We start from the raw sequence: 16,995 nt of genomic DNA, 5'->3' as shown, positions 1-16,995 counted from the left end.
TTAGGCTTTCAGGTTTGCATGGAAAACATCTTTACTCACTAAGTCATCTCACTGACCCTAACTTCTCTGACTCTTTCCAGATTCAGCTATACCTATGCAAAGCTTTTCCTGATCATTGTATTCTCAACCTCAGAGTCCACAGCCACCTTTGTAATATCACCTCTCTGACAATTAACACACTGCACTAAAATCCCAAATTAATCCTTTCTCTACAGTATAAATTCCTTAAGAGCTGAACTGTGGTGGCGCCCGCATTTAATACCAGCACTTGGGAGGCAGAGGCCAGTTGGGCTATAGAGCTAGTTCCACTAGTTCGTTCCAGGACAGACAGAGCTGTTACACAGAAAAACTGTCTCAACACCCCCCCCCCAAGACTCCATCAACAAGAATCACTGATAACCAACATCTAAGGACAGTGTAGCTCAAGATCAACCTACAATCCTCAAACAAGTGTGCTTCTAATAGTGTACCTTAATGAAGATAGAACATTTCAGGAAACAAATATACTATATTCTTCAACATCCCCTGACAATTTTCTCAACAAGAATTCTCAATTTAAAGTGGCAATTTATTTTTAGCAAGAGCTTAGAGTACTCCTCTTTTGCTGGTGTTGAAGCCACAGAATATAAAATTACTCTGTCTCAATTCTTTGAAAATCAATTACAATTGTGCTACAGTCCAAAGGTCCAAGCCAGGCATAGCAGTTTACCTGTAATCTCAGCATCTGTTAGTCTCAGGAGGTTCTAGACCAACCCATACTACCCACATAACCTCTACCCTACTCCACCCCATCCACCCCCAAAATATAAGAAAACATCTGTAGGAAAAACCTAGACCCATTGTCTAACTTCAGAACTTCATGCAGAACTGTGAGTAAAGATTCAGATTTTACTACAGAAATGTCTTGCATTTAATTACAAAAGCACAGATAAAATAATATGGAGATGTTTAAGTAGCTCCTACTTGTATCTAATTTTTGTTTTTGGAGACAGAATTTCTCTGTGTAGCCCTTGCTGGTCTTGAACTGTGAGATATGCCTACCTCTGCCTCCCTAATGCTGGGATCCAAGACATGTGCCAACACTGCCTGGTATATTTTGATAATTAACAAAATCATATATTTCAGTCTATTATTTTTCTACTTACAGTTTTGACTGCCTGTTACAGGGCTATATAGAATAACTGCCTCTATATTTCACTTAGCTATCTGTATTATCTCAATAAAACCAACTGTGCTTTAGTTAAGACTCATTTATTCCTAGTAAGTCTTTGACATCATTAAGGAAATGGTGTCAAAGGGATAAGGAGGTATCAGTAAAGCACTTAGAGTGAGGACCTGAGTTCAGATCCCAAAACCTACATAAAGCCAGATCCCCAAAGGTCCTACGGTGAATGGGAGATGGAAACAAGAGAAACCCATAAAGCTCCAGCAAGCCTGTTGAGTGCAATAGCAAACAAGAGACTCCAGTCACAACATACCAAATGTTATCCTGTGATCTCAACACATGTACTGTGGCACATTCATTCCTGTGTTCAAACACTCGAACATATACACAAAAGAACTTGCTATTCTTGGCAAGCCAACGACAACAGAAATCAGGCCTTTTTCTTTTTTTTTTTTAAAGGACTACAAATACAGAAATAATACTCTCCTACTTCCCAATCCCACCACATTATATATTTTTGGCAGTCTGTTACAGGTTTTATTCCTTCCAAGGATATCCAAACTGACATGTGACACAACATTGTCATCTATGAATTTCATACTTGAGAACCACACAAAATATTTCATGTGTTTAAGTGAGTTTAAGGTTTTATGCTGAGTTGCACTCATAGCTATTCTTGACCACATGCAGCTTATGGGCCAAGAATTGGACATAAGCAATACCGAGTAGACAGATGGTCTTGTAGTAGCCATGCCCACCGAATTCTTTCCAGGAAACAAATCTGGGGGTCAGTGTAGAGCCCAAGCACATACTCTGCCAGAAAGTAGGTAGCTGTTTCTTCCTGTCCCACTTGCATTCAATTAAAATATACTGACACCTTTTTGCATTTGATGTTCCTTTACTTTTCTGTAGTTGGTAGCTAGTGTGGAAGGCCCATCAGGGGGACACAGCTGGATGTTTCTCAGCACTCTAAAGTCTTTTATCCTTCCACAAAAGAAAAGTGAAAATAAGTTACATGGAATTAAGACTACAGTAGCAGCTGGGTGGTAGTAGTGCTAGCCTTTAACCCCAGTGCCTAAAACAAACAAATACAAAACAACAACAAAAAGAATAAATAGCTAAACTTTCAGAATGGGGCTAAATAAAGAAACCATCTTTAATCCCAGCACTTGGGAGGCAGAGGCAGGCAGATCTCTGTGAGTTCGAGGCCAGCCTGGTCTCCAGAGTGAGTACCAGGATAGGCTCCAAAGCTATACCGAGAAACCCTGTCTCGAAATCCCCCCAAAAAGAAATAAGTGTCCAGAATTCAGTTAAAATTTTTTTATTTAATAGGGCATTTTTTAATTTATTTACTTATTTATTTATTTTTGGTTTTTCAAGACAGGGTTTCTCTGGCTTTGGAGGCTGTCCTGGAACTAGCTCTTGTAGACCAGGCTGGTCTGGAACTCACAGAGATCCCGCCTGCCTCTGCCTCCCGAGTGCTGGGATTAAAGGCTTGCAAGTGACTATAAGGTGATACTTGTTAACTAGGTAAACCCTAAATTCTCATTTATAAATAAGTATTACCTCATATCTAAATATACTACTTTCTGAAGAATTAAGAAAAAGCATCGTACACCTACCTATAAATTCTAGTGGTCCATGCACTAGAAAAGTTTGAAAATACTTTTATAAGTTCACATTTTAACCACAAAGCAGTAATTAAAAAAAAAAAAAACTGACTTGTCACTAGAAATAGCACTATCAGACCATTATAGTTTGAATATTTTTCTACTGTACCAGAATTCAGAACCTACTGAACTGAGAGGCAAGTTAGACTGATGGTAATCAAACAATATGCTCCTGATAAAGCTACACAGTCACAGGTAGCACTAGACAACTACTAGACAGTACACAACTACTGTCCTCTCCTATAGAAAGAAACTGTCTATCCTGGTTGGTCACATGAGATAGAACACATTTTCTGCAGGGTGCATGCTCCCAAGAAAAAGAAAGAAAGCGTTAGCATGGTTTTTAACTCCCTCTTAAAATTCATCTAATAGACAAACAAGGAGAAAAGACAGTAAGAGTAAGCCAGACAGTTTTCATGCCTTCTTAAAAGTATGAAATAAGGTATTTATTTAATGTCACAAGCTAATTTACCCACCTACAAGAGCAACCTTTTTATTAAGCTGTTAGTAAGATGGTCTCAAGCTGTGAATGAATGCAGTTTGTCAAACATGAAAAATCCCTGTTTTTGAAATCCAATGAAATTCTAAATTAGGAGACATGAAGATGTTGAGTACAAGATACATGAACCAACTTCCTTTTCAGATTACTACTTAAAAAAGAGGCAGGGTATGTACATAGGTAGTAGAGCACTCACCTTAGTAGGCACAAGGTTCTATATTCCAACAACACTGTTGTCCACACACACACACAGAGAGAGAGAGAGAGAGAGAGAGAGAGAGAGAGAGAGAGAGAGAGAGGGAGGGAGAATATCTTGGTTGACCAGTTCTGGATGTCACACCTGATCTAAATCGCTTAGTATTTCTGATAACTTGGATAAATACATACTTAAAAGACAATCTCAACACTAGAAAAATTAATAAGCAAGTATAAAAGATTCAAAAGAAAAAAATCTACGTTTTTGTGCTGTTATTCGTAAGTTACTTTAAAATCTTGCAGAGACAAGGCAGTAAAGGCCTGCTTGCAACAGTCTAACAACCTGAGTTCCACAGGAACCACATGGTGGGAGGAGAGAACTGACATCCGCAATTTGTCCTCTGACCTCTGACCTCCATACAAACACAAATACACGGACAAAAAGTTACATAAAAGCGTAATATAATTTTAAAAAAACAGTTACTCTAAAAGCTTACTAAATAATGAACCACCTATAGGAACTTTTGACTCAAGACAAGGAAAATTTCATTAAAAACTAAACAGCTTAGGTTGTCTGAAAATGCTTGTAAGTGCTCACGACAAATCCACTTAAGGTAAATCAGCTAGACTGGGACATAAAATAAGTAAAAACAAAAACCCTTAATATTGTAGCAAGTTTCTGCAATACAAAGTTATTGTAACTTTTTCATGTGGAAAAGATGTGATCCAAAACGCCAAGACTACACAAAACTTAATTTCCCCGAAAATTAATTTTAAAGACATTCTTGCAAAAAAAGAACACATCGTCAATTATTTGACTGTTCACATGACGTAAGTAATTTATAAAAAGCAAGATATTAGACTAGCAACAGAGGCTTATTATTAACCAATTAAAAATATCCATCTTAGTATTTTTAAACAGAGCATTCATTCCTCGCCAGAATTTTCTTTATCATCCTCCAATTCACGCGGTCACATGGTGAATGAAGAGTCACGAATCTAAGCCATGAACAAGCTTTTAGAATGCTAAGGTAACTCCTTAAAATTGCTTTCGTGACACACTGTACCTTTCCAGGCATTAGATCTTTTTAAGTATTAAAAGCATTCCCCCTAAAACCCTTACAGAAAATCTCTGCTTCCAGATTTCTTAAAATCTGAAGGAACTGTCATTATTTTGTCTTCTTGAACATAAAATGTCCGCAATCCATTCCCTTCCCCAAAAGTCCAAATGTGTTACAGAATAAAAGCCCAAGTTAAGAAAAAATAGGGTTTCTATAGCTGTGTTCTCGGAAAGAAGCACCAACTTTACACGTGTTTGAGCATCAACTCTGCACCGTTTATAACCCCCCCACCCCGCCCCACCGCCCAAATCTCACCGTGTTCACACCCCAAACTAAGGCTCAAATAATTTCAAGTCGCTGATTCGGCCTTCGGCTTTAAAGTTACACACTCTTCGGAGCACCGAAAGATGTTCCTCTAACAAAAACCACCACGTTCCTTAGTAAGGCACCTGAACAGGTCGAATCCCGGCCCCTATTTCCTTTCACATCCGCGTCCGTCGGCCGAGGTTTTCTTTCTTGGACGCTCGCAGGGCTCGAGGAACAATCCCCCTCCCGACCCCCGCCACCCACCCACCCACACTCGTTTTTCATATAAAAACCACTCCTTTCCGCTTCACCCACTAGCAACTCGCACGTTTCCCTGGCTCCACCGTGCTTCTTCCAGACTGCGGGACCCCAAGGGCTGAGGCTGGAAGGCATACGGCTTTGGTCACTAAGGCCGCCGAAGCGGGTCCGGCCGGGCCGGCCAGCCAGCAGGCAGACAGGCAGGCAGGCAAGCAGGCGCAGGGCGCGGGAAGGAAGCGGGAAAGCAGCAGCGAGCTGCGCCCCCTCCCCCGCCAGCGCACACCCCCTTCCGGCTCCCCTCCCCCGGCGGCATTGTGCGAGCCGGGCCCAGGCCGCAGCCCGCCGCCGACACCCTCCCAGGCCCGGCCTGTTCCCGCCCGAGGCCTGCTCCCGGGGAGGCCGCCACACAAAGCCCGGAGCCGGCCCCCGCGGCGCCCACGGACGACACGGAGCGAGCGCGGGCTGACTTACAGGGCTGCTGCGGCCGCGCTGCCTCAGCCGGGGGACCGACCGTTGGGCACCGGCGACGCTCTCGGCCGCCGTCCTCCCCTCGGCTCGCTCTCTTCCTCCTACCTCCCTCCCCCCCACCCCTTTCTCCTCCCCCTCCTCCTCCGAACCACCGAGTACCGAGGGCGAGGCACAGAGACTCACAACAACATGGCTGCCACCGCCGCCTCCCCTCCCACCCTCCGCCCACCGGCCGCGCGCAAAGCACTGCGGGAGAAAAGGGGAGGGGTGGGGGGGAGCGCTCACCCAGACGCGGCGACTCTCAGTGGAGTGCGTAGCTTCTCCCGCGCGGCGGGCGTGCGGGGGAGGGGGAGGAGTGGGGCGGCCGAGGCTCTGCGCGTGCGCACTGTCGCGGCGCTCTTCTTGCGCGTGCGGCCGCCATCAGGCGTGCACTGCCCGGCCTTTACCTTGTGTGTTCAGGGCTGGGTTTCGCCCTCGGCCGCTGGAGCTCTGCTCCCGGAGTAGATCAATGCCTCGGATGGTCAGGGTGCTGCAAAACCCTGACTTTCTATTTGAGGCTGCATTTATTCATCCTCCGCTTCCTCCCGGATATCTCATTGTTCTCCCCAGACGGCCTGTGCAAGCCCAGCTGCCCACGCCCCCAAACTTGGGGTATGTCTTCACTTCCGCGATGCTGGCACCTACGGTTCACCATTTAGCTCCCCTTTTATCCAGATGTTAGTGATTTAGGAGTGAAAAAAATGCACCCCGCATATGTCTGTCTACTGTCTAGTCTCCTAGTGACTTCTCAGTAGACAAGTGTTGCCAACTACCGGCAAAGAAAGAGGCCCCGGTGGTGGGTAAGCACAAAGGAAATTAATTTGCTCTAAGTATCAGACTAAATGGTTTCTTGTCAACAGTTTACAGACTCCAGACCTGCCCTGGTGAGGCATGACTTCCTTGAAATCTTCAGAGAATAGCAATGACTCCAAAGATTTGGTCGCAGTCATTGGGACCATTGCCTATCACAGCTCTCTTGGAGAGCATAGGCACTTGTGGGACTAGATCTTGATGGCTTACCACTGGTTTTGACATTTTTGTACTTCATAAATATCCAGGGCCTGGAAATTGCCCCGTTTAGTATATCTTCTCTAGGCAGCTGTGAGTTCCACCAGGTCAGAGACTATGTGTGTTTTGTTCATGTAATGTCTCCTATTGTCTGTTAAACACAGGAGGTCTTTGGGGTTTTATCATTATAAAAACGGACCGGCATTTAAATTTATCTTAGTGTTGTATTGCTTTGACAGAATACCAAATCAGGTAATTGATAAAGAAATTTACTTCTCAAGCTTCTGCAGACTAGAAAGTCCAATGCTAAATTGCCACTCTCTGGCAACATCCTTGGTGCTGTGTAATCCCATGGTGAAATGCGAAAGGAAAATAGAACAGGGGAGAAGGGGTGGAGCTTGCTTTTTTAATAACCCACTCAAGATAACGTATTCCCTTAATGATGACACTAATTCATGAAGGAGAGCCCTTTGAACTAATCCCACCTCTTTCTAAAAATGTATATTCATGTTTTTGTGTGGGGGGGTGCACATGTATGTGTGTGGCATTTGGGGGCCAGAAGTTGATGCCAGTGGGTATCTTCCCCAATTGCTCTCCAACTTGTCTCTCACTGAGCTTGGAGCTCACCAATTTGACAAAGCTGACTGGCCAGTGAGTTGCAGGAATCCTGTCTCTGCCTGCCTGACACTGTGATTACTGGTAGTTCCCACAATGCCCTGCTTTTAAACAGTTTCTGGAACTCAAACTCACATCCTTATGCAACAAGCATTTCACCAACCAAGCCATCGCCCCAGGTCCCCAATCCCACCTCTTTTTAGGCTCTCACTTCCCACCCATAAACATTTAGAGACGCATCCAAACCTGGACACAGTATAAGTCTTCTCCTCCTGCCCAAGTTCCAGGCTTCCACTTGAGTATCACTCTTGTCCCCAAACATGCTAAGAACTGAAGTCATATCTGTACCCTATGCCAGATCCTCACTTTGTCTCCAGAGTTAGCAATTTCATCACCACTCCATTCCCAAATGACTTCTCTGGACTGTTTTTATCTTTACCTACTTTCTGTGACCCCTCACACACATAGCTTAAATTTCCAAGCCTTACAGATTTTTAACTGCCCAAGTATTTCTGCAGAGATTCATTCGCCCATCTTTCCACTAATCCAAGCCCCACTTTATAGGTAGCTGGCTCGTAACCAACCTTTCCATCATTGGCCTCACCCCGTGCAATAAGTTCTTGATGTCATCCAACATACAAGTTCAGTTCAACTCACGGTACTCAGACCTCTACTTCAAGCATCCCATCTCGATGTCCATCCCAGCAGCATCTCCCAAAGCGCTGGAGCTTGCGCCCTCGCCCCTCCCCCATCCCCCCTCTCAGTTTCCTGTTAATAGTATTTCATTAAGAAATATGCCCAGCTGGGCGTTGGTAGCACATGCTTTAATCCTAGCACATAGGAGGCAGAGGCAGGTGAATCTATGAGTTTGAGGCCAGCTTGGTCTATAGAGACAGTGAGTTAGTGAGTTAGATAAACATGTTTGTATAAAGATTTTGTTGAGCTGGGTGTTGGTGGCACACGCCTTTAATCCCAGCACTCAGGAGACAGAGGCAGGCGGATCTCTGTGAGTTTGAGGTCAGCCTGGTCTACAGAGTGAGTGCCAGGATAGGCTCCAAAGCTACACAGAGAAACCCTGTCTTGAAAAGTGTGGAGAGAGAGGGAGAGGGAGGAAGGGAGGGAGGGAGGAGAGAGAGGAGAGAGAGAAAGGGAACCATCAGAGCCTCTTCCTTAGAAATAGAATTGGGATGGAGAGACACTCTACCACTAAACAGTCTCTTTGAGACTTGCTTCCAGGAGGATGTAGATGGAGAACCTCTTGAATAGAGTTGAAAGAGTTGTAACAGTGTTTCTCTGCAATATGGAAGTTTCTCTTCCACTTGTTTAGGTGCCTGGCTCAATGCTTAAGTACTTGGGAGTCTGAGAAACATGCATATGAACAATCTTATAATGAATCATTACTGTTACTCCTTCTCCTCATTCTTGCAGAAGTTTGTAACATGGAATAATAAAAAAACCAGAGACAGATATTGGGGTTCAAGCTGAGAGTCAGATAAGCAAAGCAGCCAGCCACTAGCTCTTACCTCTACCTCAGACTGAAAGGGTGATCCGGCTAGCTCCACGAATCCTCAGACAGTAGTCCTAGACTGCTGCCTCTGATTGTGCTGGAGACTAAATCTATCATGGGACCCTTTGCTTTCTTTTATACATTTCAAATCCTAGAATTAAAGGCATGGGATCCCAAATGTGATCCTTGAGATCACCTTTGTGTGAGCTGTTTCTCTTTAGAACTGGATGAATTTCATGTAGCTCAGTGTGGCCTTGAACTAACAGATCCGTCTACCTCTGTCTCCTGAGTCCTGGGATTAAAGGTGTATACCACCACTGCCTAGCTTCTATAGCTATCTAGTGTGGCTCACTTTGCATTCTTCAGGGAATCTTTATTAAATCATAAATAATATATTACCACAAAAGTTGGATCCAGTGATTTTCTGCTGCAATCAAGAATCTTAACCAAAGCCCATATGTATATTAGAATTATTGTGTGTTTGGTGTTTATAATGTGTAAACATTTTCTATTCCTTCCCCTTTATTCCTACCAAATTCTTCAAGAGCAGTACTGGCCTTCTGAGCCTCACTACAAGGCCTCATTTAGAGGCAGTTGTTCTAAAGTTCTTGTCACCATCTAGGAAGTCTTAATGGTTTTTGGAAGAGCAACCCCTCGTTTTCATTTTGTGCCAAATCCCCTAAATTATATACCCCATCCTGCCTATTGGTTATTATCTATTTGAGGAATTTTTTTTTAACTGCAGGAAAACTTCTTAGAATCTTGAAAATCAAAATAGCCATTGTAAATACACAAGTGAGAGACATAGAATGCAATGTCTCCCACACTAATTGGACCCAGAAGAGTTCTTTTTCATAGACAATGTCTTACGGTTTTGTGTTCTTAAGCACAGCAAAGGCCAATCCTTTAGTGATCTGACTCTGCCTTGCCCCATCTCTCAGTGCACGGTGAGCAGGTTCTTACTTTTGTGCCTTCACATATGCTTTACAATCTGCTGTGCTCATTAAGCACTTGTGAATATAATTGGCTTCTCTTTAGAGTTACCTACAAGGAAAGAATGTATTCCTCAGCTAATATAAACATCTCGTGTGCTTGGCAGTTAAGACGGACATTGTAATTGACACCTCGGCCAGCCTCTCTAATCACCTGGGAGCTTGTTATACGTGCCAAAATTGGCCCATGGCCAGACCTTCTGAATCAGAATCTGCATTTTAAAAAGACTCTCAAGCAATACCTGTACACAGTAATGTTTGAGAAGCATTAGTAAGCTAATCACAATTGTTCCATCATGCTCACTAGAAATTGCTTCTGTAATGGGTGTGCCTTATCCATTTGGAATCAGCAACATACAGTGAGGTGTCAACTCAGAGCATCTGGGGGACAGAAAGAAAGTCTACCCCCCAACACACACACACACACACACACACACACACACACACACACACACAGGATGTAAATAAGATCAAATAAGATCACGTGTTGCCTTCTTGGTTCCTGCTGACAAGCATTTTATGACAGCAAGGGAAGCCAGATTGGGGTCCAGGCTGTTGTAGTCCATCTAGTGTTCATTCTTCCTTCTTGCTTAGCTCTGGTTGTGACTGCTTCTAGGACAGAATGGAGTGTCCTGACTTTCTAGCCACATGCCATGCATCTTGGGAATTACCCATGTGACTTGTTGACTCAAGTGGTTCTTGACCAGAGTTTCACATCACAATCACTCCGGGAACATTTAGCACATATCAGTTCCCAAGTCCCACTTCTGAGATTTTGGCTTAATGGGTCTGGGCTGGAGCCTAGACATTGGTATTTTTTAAAAGCTCCTCAGTGGTTATAATGTGCAGTTATAATTGAGAAGCAACAATTTAGGCAGATTACATCTTAGAGCATAATTTCATTTTAATATTCCCTATGCAAATAGCCTTTTCCCCCTGAGACTGTTTGTGAAGCTTCTTGTAAATTCATTTTATAACTTTGTTATCTATATAACAATAACACAAGCTAGGGATGGAGAAATAACTCAGCAGTTAAGAACACTTGCTGCTTTTCCAGAGGACCTGAGTTTGAGTCCCATCACCCAGATGTCTCAAAATCTGCAACTCACTGATGGGTGGTGGCTCACACCTTTAATCCCAGCACCTGGGAGGCAGAGGCAGGCAGAGTTCAAGGCCAGCCTGGTCTACAGAGTGCATTCTAGACAGCCAGGGCTACACAGAGAAACCCTATCCCCCCCCAAAAAAAAACAAAAAAGGAAGGAAGGAAAGAAGGCAGAGAGGAAGGAAGGAAAGAAGGAAAGAAGGGAGGGAAGAAGGGAGGGAGGAGGGGGAGGGAGGGAGGAAGGAAGGAAGGAAGGAAGGAAGGAAGGAAGGAAGGAAGGACCCTCTAACTCCAGCTCCAGGGGATCCAACACCCTCTTCTATCCTCCACTGGCACCAGGCATGCAAGCAAGACATACACTAGGGATGACACAGACATACATGCAAGCAACACCCATACACATAAAATTTTAAATAATAATAATACAAGTCCTTTATAACGATGTCCAGAAATTCAAAACTGGCCCTTTCATTCATGTTTTATTTTCACAGAGAGCACATTCATTTACTTGTTTGTTTATTTATGGGAAGGATCTCTTGTAGCTGAGACTGATCTCAAACTCAACTTGTAGACAAAGCTTGCCTTAAACTCCTGATCCTCCTTCCTCCATCTCTTAAATTCTGGGATCACATACAGGCATCACCACACAGGGCAAGAGTTTGTTATTGGAAACACCTTTATCCTCTGTATAGATCATTCTTCTGATTTTACTATGATTACATCAAGCCTTTCTCCACATTAGTTCAGTCTGTGAATTACTAAGTGTTCATTGCCAAGCCATGCAGTGGTGTACAGTCACACTTGCAGGGATGTTTTGGTTGCCTGGCTTCCTTATGCAGTTCACTTTTTTCATCTCATTCCAGGGGTGTGATCAAGTCAGTTCTCCTGATGGTTGGACCCTCTTTCCTTGGCTCCAAGCTTGCACTGTTGAGCTTCGGTTATGCTGTTTTTTTTAGCACCAAGCTCACTACCTGTCAGGCTGTGAGGATAGAAGGTAACTGAAGAGACGCTGGAAGTCAGGAGAGAAGAGAAGCCTCTTGCTGCTTCTTGTTTGCTTATAACTTCTGTCAGAATGACCCCCAAACAACACAGTAGCCCAGCTGCAGCAGTCACTTCCTGTTTTCAGCTTCTTTGCACACTCCTAAAGCTAGGCAGAGTACTTCCTTAGAAGGACCCAGAGTTATATCTTCAAGGTCCTGAGCTACAAGAGCAGCCAGGCTACTCTTTCCTTAGGAATCCACGTGTGCACGTGGAATTCATGCCCCCTAGTTTCTCAATCTGCCTCCTTTTGTTTCCCCTTTACTTCCCCAGGAGAGTCAGTATTTACTGCAGTGGTTAGCTTTGCATTTCCTCACTGACCCATTCTATCTTGTCATTCCTTAGACACCTGTGTAACTAATTCCCATATTATAGTCTCTCTGTGAAAGTAATTAATGTGTAGCTGGCCATCGTGATACATGCCTGAAATCTCAGGTACCTAAAAGGCTGAGACAGGAAGATGACAGGTTTAAGGCTAGCCTAAGCTACATAGTGATCTAGTCTCAAATAATCTTAAAGAAAAGAAAAGAGTCTGGAGAACAAGCTCAATGACAGAGTACTTACAGCATGCGTGAGGCCCCAGGTTCCATTGCCAACACCACAGTGAGCAAAACAGTGAAATAATCAATGTGACTGTCAATAATCAGTAATCATACAATAATCAGTGACTCATACATCATCTTTTGGAACTTATCGTATTGAAACCTTAGTATTAAATTTTTCTTTAGTGTGGGCATCTGCAGAAAATGTAATTTTAAAAAAAGATTTATTTATTGAGTTATATGTGTGTTTGCCTGCCTGTGTTTATATGCACCACATGCATGCAGGAACCCATGGAAGCTAAAAAATGTCAGATCCACTGGAACTAGGATTATAGATGGTTGTGTTGGTGCTGAGAACTGAGCTAGGGTACTCTGCAAAAGTAACAAGCCCTCTTAACTGTCGTGCCACCTCATCAGCCCTGGAAAATGAGATTTTTTATTTTCTTCAAATTATATATTTTCCCATGCCTTTATTAACAATTTTTCTTCATATTATTTGGTATTTAAATTTGTAGACAACTTTGTTAGTTCTTATTTTGAAGCAGAATTATGAAGGTAGAAATATATATATATATATATATATATATATATTTTTTTTTTTCGAGACAAGGTTTCTCTGTGGCTTTGGAGGCTGTCCTGGAACTACCTCTGGTCTCGAACTCACAGAGATCCGCCTGCCTCTGCCTCCTGAGTAATGGGGTTAATGGCGTGTACCACCACCACCCGTCAGAATTATATATTTTATAATTTGTCCATTTAACATTTACTATTCTGTATGTTTTGACGTTGTTATTATTTATTTTATGGATATTTTGCTTGCATGCATGTGTGTAGTATCCACAGAGGTCAGAAGAGGGCATCTGATTGGATCCCCTGAGTCTGGAGTTACAGACAGCTGTGAACTGGCATGTGGATGCTAGGAATTATTAAATCCAGGTCCTTTGGAAGAGCAGCCAGTGCTCTTAGCTACTAAGCCATCTCTCTAGCTTTATTCTTATAGTATGTTTCTTTTCTTTGACTTCCTTGTTTTGTTGGTGGTGTTTTTGTTTGTTTGTTTTTGAGACAAGGTTTCTCTGTGTAGCCCTAGCTGTCCTGGAACTCTGTAGACAAGGCTGGCCTTGAACTCAGAGATCCACCTGCTTCTCTCCAAAATGCTAACCCAATTACATATAACATAATAGGTATTAAGCAACAATTAAGCAAGTTATGATATTTAGTCTATTTGTATTTGACAAAATTAAAGAAAATATCCTAGCCCCCTGGGCCTGGGAGCCAAGGCGGGCTCAGGCCCTAGGTGGACCAACAGCCAGGACCTGAAGGAAGCCATCTCCTTGCTGGCAGTCTTTGAAGGCTGCTTGCTGAACGAGGCAGAGTCACTGCCTGACGAGCTGGAGGGACTGTCAGGCTGGGAGGAAGAGGAGAGCTGGCTATACTCATCACCAAAGAAAAAAACTCACACCAATGCAGAAATCTGTTAGTCCATTAGTTTGGTGCAGGCAAGTTTTGGATTACCCAAGTCCTGATGTGGAATGTGCTAAAAAAAAAAAAAAAAAAAAAAAAAAAAAAAAAAAAAAGGTCTCTTATCCACAAACTTGATCAAACTATGTCAGCTCTCAAGAGGCAAAATTTATACAATAATCCTTTCAACTCTATGAGTTATACAAGTCCTTATAGCCCAAATGCAAGTAGCCCTTACAGCAGCAGCTTCAACTCTCCGTCCTCAACACCAGTTTGACCTCCTATAGTCAAGTAGCTTATACTTCCTGGAAATTTAGGTAACTTCAAAAGTTCATCAGATAGAAATCCTCCACTCAGCCCTCAATCCTCTATAGATAGTGAGTTAAGTGCTCAGAATTAGATGAAGATTCAATTGGATCCAACAATAAGCTAAATGAGGTAACTGATTTGCAGATTCTAGCCCAGATGCAGGAAGGAAGTCTCCGTCCAGCAAGAATATGCAGCCACCACCTCTCAGCGCAGTTCTGGTTCACTTGCAATTCTACGAGGTGGGCACTTTTAGTGATCACAGAACTGGATGCACAGAGCTTGGATGATGAAGATGATGGTGTGCTCCATGCAGTATACCCTGCTGTTAACAGGTTTTCTCCATCACCACGCAGTTCACCCCTACCATCTCCAAGCAGTAACCTCGAAATTCTCATTTGCCATCTCCTGCTCGGGGAATAGAATACAGTAGAGTGTCCCCACAGGCTATGACTAGCCATTTGCAGCAACCTCGCCTTTCCCTCCAAGGCCATCCCACAGATTTACAGACAAGTAATGTTAAAAATGAAGAAAAACTTAGACGCAGTCTTCCAAACCCATCCCGAACATCAAACGCATAAGTTGACTCGGTGAAAAGCAGTAGAAGTGACTCCAATTTTCAAGTGTCAAATGGAGGAATACCTCGAATGCAACCTCAGGCTTCAGCCAGGCAACCAGTGAAAGCATTTAGTAACCATGGTTCTGGTTCTGGTAGCCAAGAAGCTACACAGTTCACACAGACTACCTCCTCACCTGGACCTCCTGTGGTGCAGAACATAGTCCCAGCAAACCCTTCTAGCAATATCAATAGCACCACTCTAACCAGACCTGCAGGGACAACTGCAATGAGGAGCGGCCTGCCCAGGGCTGAGCACCCCTTTGGCGGTGGGGGTGGGGGGGATGGCGGGAGGGGGTGGGAGAGGGGGGGTTGTGGGGGGGAAGGTGTCTTCTGTGTCTTGCAGAATGTCTGGCAGACTCTTTTGTGAAGCAAGAACCCTGAAGGATCATCCTGTCTTGATTTGGGACGTTCAGCCGTCACTTTCCTGTCAATCCTGCATGTCCAGTTTATAGAGCATACAGTCAAGCAGTCCAGGCAAGAGAAGTTTCTTGCCCAAATGGCTAGCCTTGCATATTGAAAGCAAACACCAACATCGTAAGGAGCTTCTTTGAGGTCTATCATCCCCTTTGAAGTAATTGGTGCTGCCAGGAGCAGATGTGTCTCACTCTCCAGAAAAGTCTAAGTTCTGAAAACATTTTAAATGCCATATTCTATTGGTCTTTGAAGTGTTTGAAGATTATCTATCCTTCTAAATACATCTTTGTATATCTATAAAATCTAACTAACATGACTATATGTTTGACTATTGTATAGATGACTATTAATTTGTATTTGTTAACTACACATTACATTTTGAAATGAGCTCCATAAACATAATACCTTAAACAAGAGTAGAAATATACATATAGTATAACAAATTAAGTTTGTATCAGTAAACCAAAATCCATATCAATGTAAAGTATTTTGAGATTAACAGTTGGTTTTTAGATTAAAGTAGATTCAATAATATACCCTCTTTTTTACCATACTAACATACCTACCTTTTGCTGTTAAAAAATATTGCCCTTAAAATATTTTAAAACTACATTTATTCCTATATTTGAGGGGTAGGCATATGAATGTGTGAGGACTTACAGGAGTCAGTTTTCTTCTTCCACCATGTGGGGATCAAAGTTAGGTCATGTGGCTTGGTGACAAGTATCTTTACCTGCTGAACCATCTAATCAGCCCCAAGTAAAATATTTTTGAAAACTGAGTTACTCACCTGGAACCAGTATATCTTCCCTTGAGATCTGCTGCTGGGTACAGTCCTGAGTAAAGCTGTAACCCTCTTGGCAGGAGGGAGCAAATTCTAAATAGAGACACATGTGGCTCTCTCTCTTGCTCCCTCCCTCCTTTCCTCCCTGCCTCCCTCCCTCCTTCCCCTTGCCTCTGGCTATCAGACTATTGACAAAGTGGTTCCCAAGAAATTGAAATTTCTTCAACAATCTCATGATGGGGAAAAGGAGAGGCTGGAGGTTTTGTACCATCCCAAGGAGGAACTTGTTTCCCAGGAAGAGATTTCATAGTCTGGCATCTTGTTAGACCACCTTCAGGTTAGACTAGAAGCCAAGACAATGCCTTTACTGGAACTGCTGATGTAAGCATACCATTTACCTTCTATAAAGCTGAACTTCCCATTCGTACCTTGGAGGATGGACTTAAGGGTCACTGTTCCTCTTTCTTCCTCTTCCAGATATGATGACATTGAATGAATTTCCTTTCTGTACTTCTCACTAGGACTTGTGTCTTAAATTGGTAAATCGAGGGTGAGTGGGCTGTCAGGGCCCAGGCTCATAACCTACAAACTCCAGTGAGAGAGCCACCTCTCTTAAGCTTGAGGAAGCTATGACTGTGGGGATAAGAGTTTAGGCAGTGCTAAGTTGAATTCCTGGGGAACAGCTTGGATGCTGATCACTCAGTAGAAATCCTCTGAACACTCTTTGCCAGTGCCTATACCACCCAGTCATGGGTCTGTTCCACTCCCATGGGCTTTGGTGCATTCTGCCAACTAGGAGTAGCCTGGTAGATGGCAAGTTAGGGTGACACCTGCAGTGTTTACTACAGCATCTCCTCATAGTTTGAACCTGACTCTGATTCTAAAATAAAGCAAGAGCTAGAAGCCTGCCAGTGCATGGCTACCATAAACTCCTCCCACCCTCCAAAAC

The 16,995-nt window shown here is 43.3% G+C and overlaps 1 protein-coding gene and 1 pseudogene across 9 annotated transcripts in view; one reads left to right on the top strand and one right to left on the bottom strand.

Annotated features, from left to right (window-relative positions):
* Positions 1-5,687, bottom strand: part of Pum2 (pumilio RNA binding family member 2) — a 78,526-nt gene extending 72,839 nt beyond the window's left edge. For 8 of the 9 annotated variants that reach the window (XM_035448074.1, XM_027424610.1, XM_027424616.1 and 5 more), the window contains exon 1: positions 5,626-5,687. The gene's annotated coding sequence lies outside the window, so the exon portion shown is untranslated. Of the gene's footprint in view, positions 1-4,905; positions 5,013-5,625 lie in introns of those variants that run through there. The other variant, XM_027424611.2, reaches the window with a different exon arrangement.
* LOC113836585 lies at positions 4,110-16,542 on the top strand (annotated as a pseudogene).
* The last annotated feature ends 453 nt before the right edge of the window (positions 16,543-16,995 follow it).

This window comes from Cricetulus griseus, chromosome 7 (genome assembly GCF_003668045.3).
Source record: "Cricetulus griseus strain 17A/GY chromosome 7, alternate assembly CriGri-PICRH-1.0, whole genome shotgun sequence".
Classification (NCBI taxonomy): Eukaryota; Metazoa; Chordata; class Mammalia; order Rodentia; family Cricetidae; genus Cricetulus; species Cricetulus griseus.
This window is presented reverse-complemented; position numbering and strand designations above follow the sequence as displayed.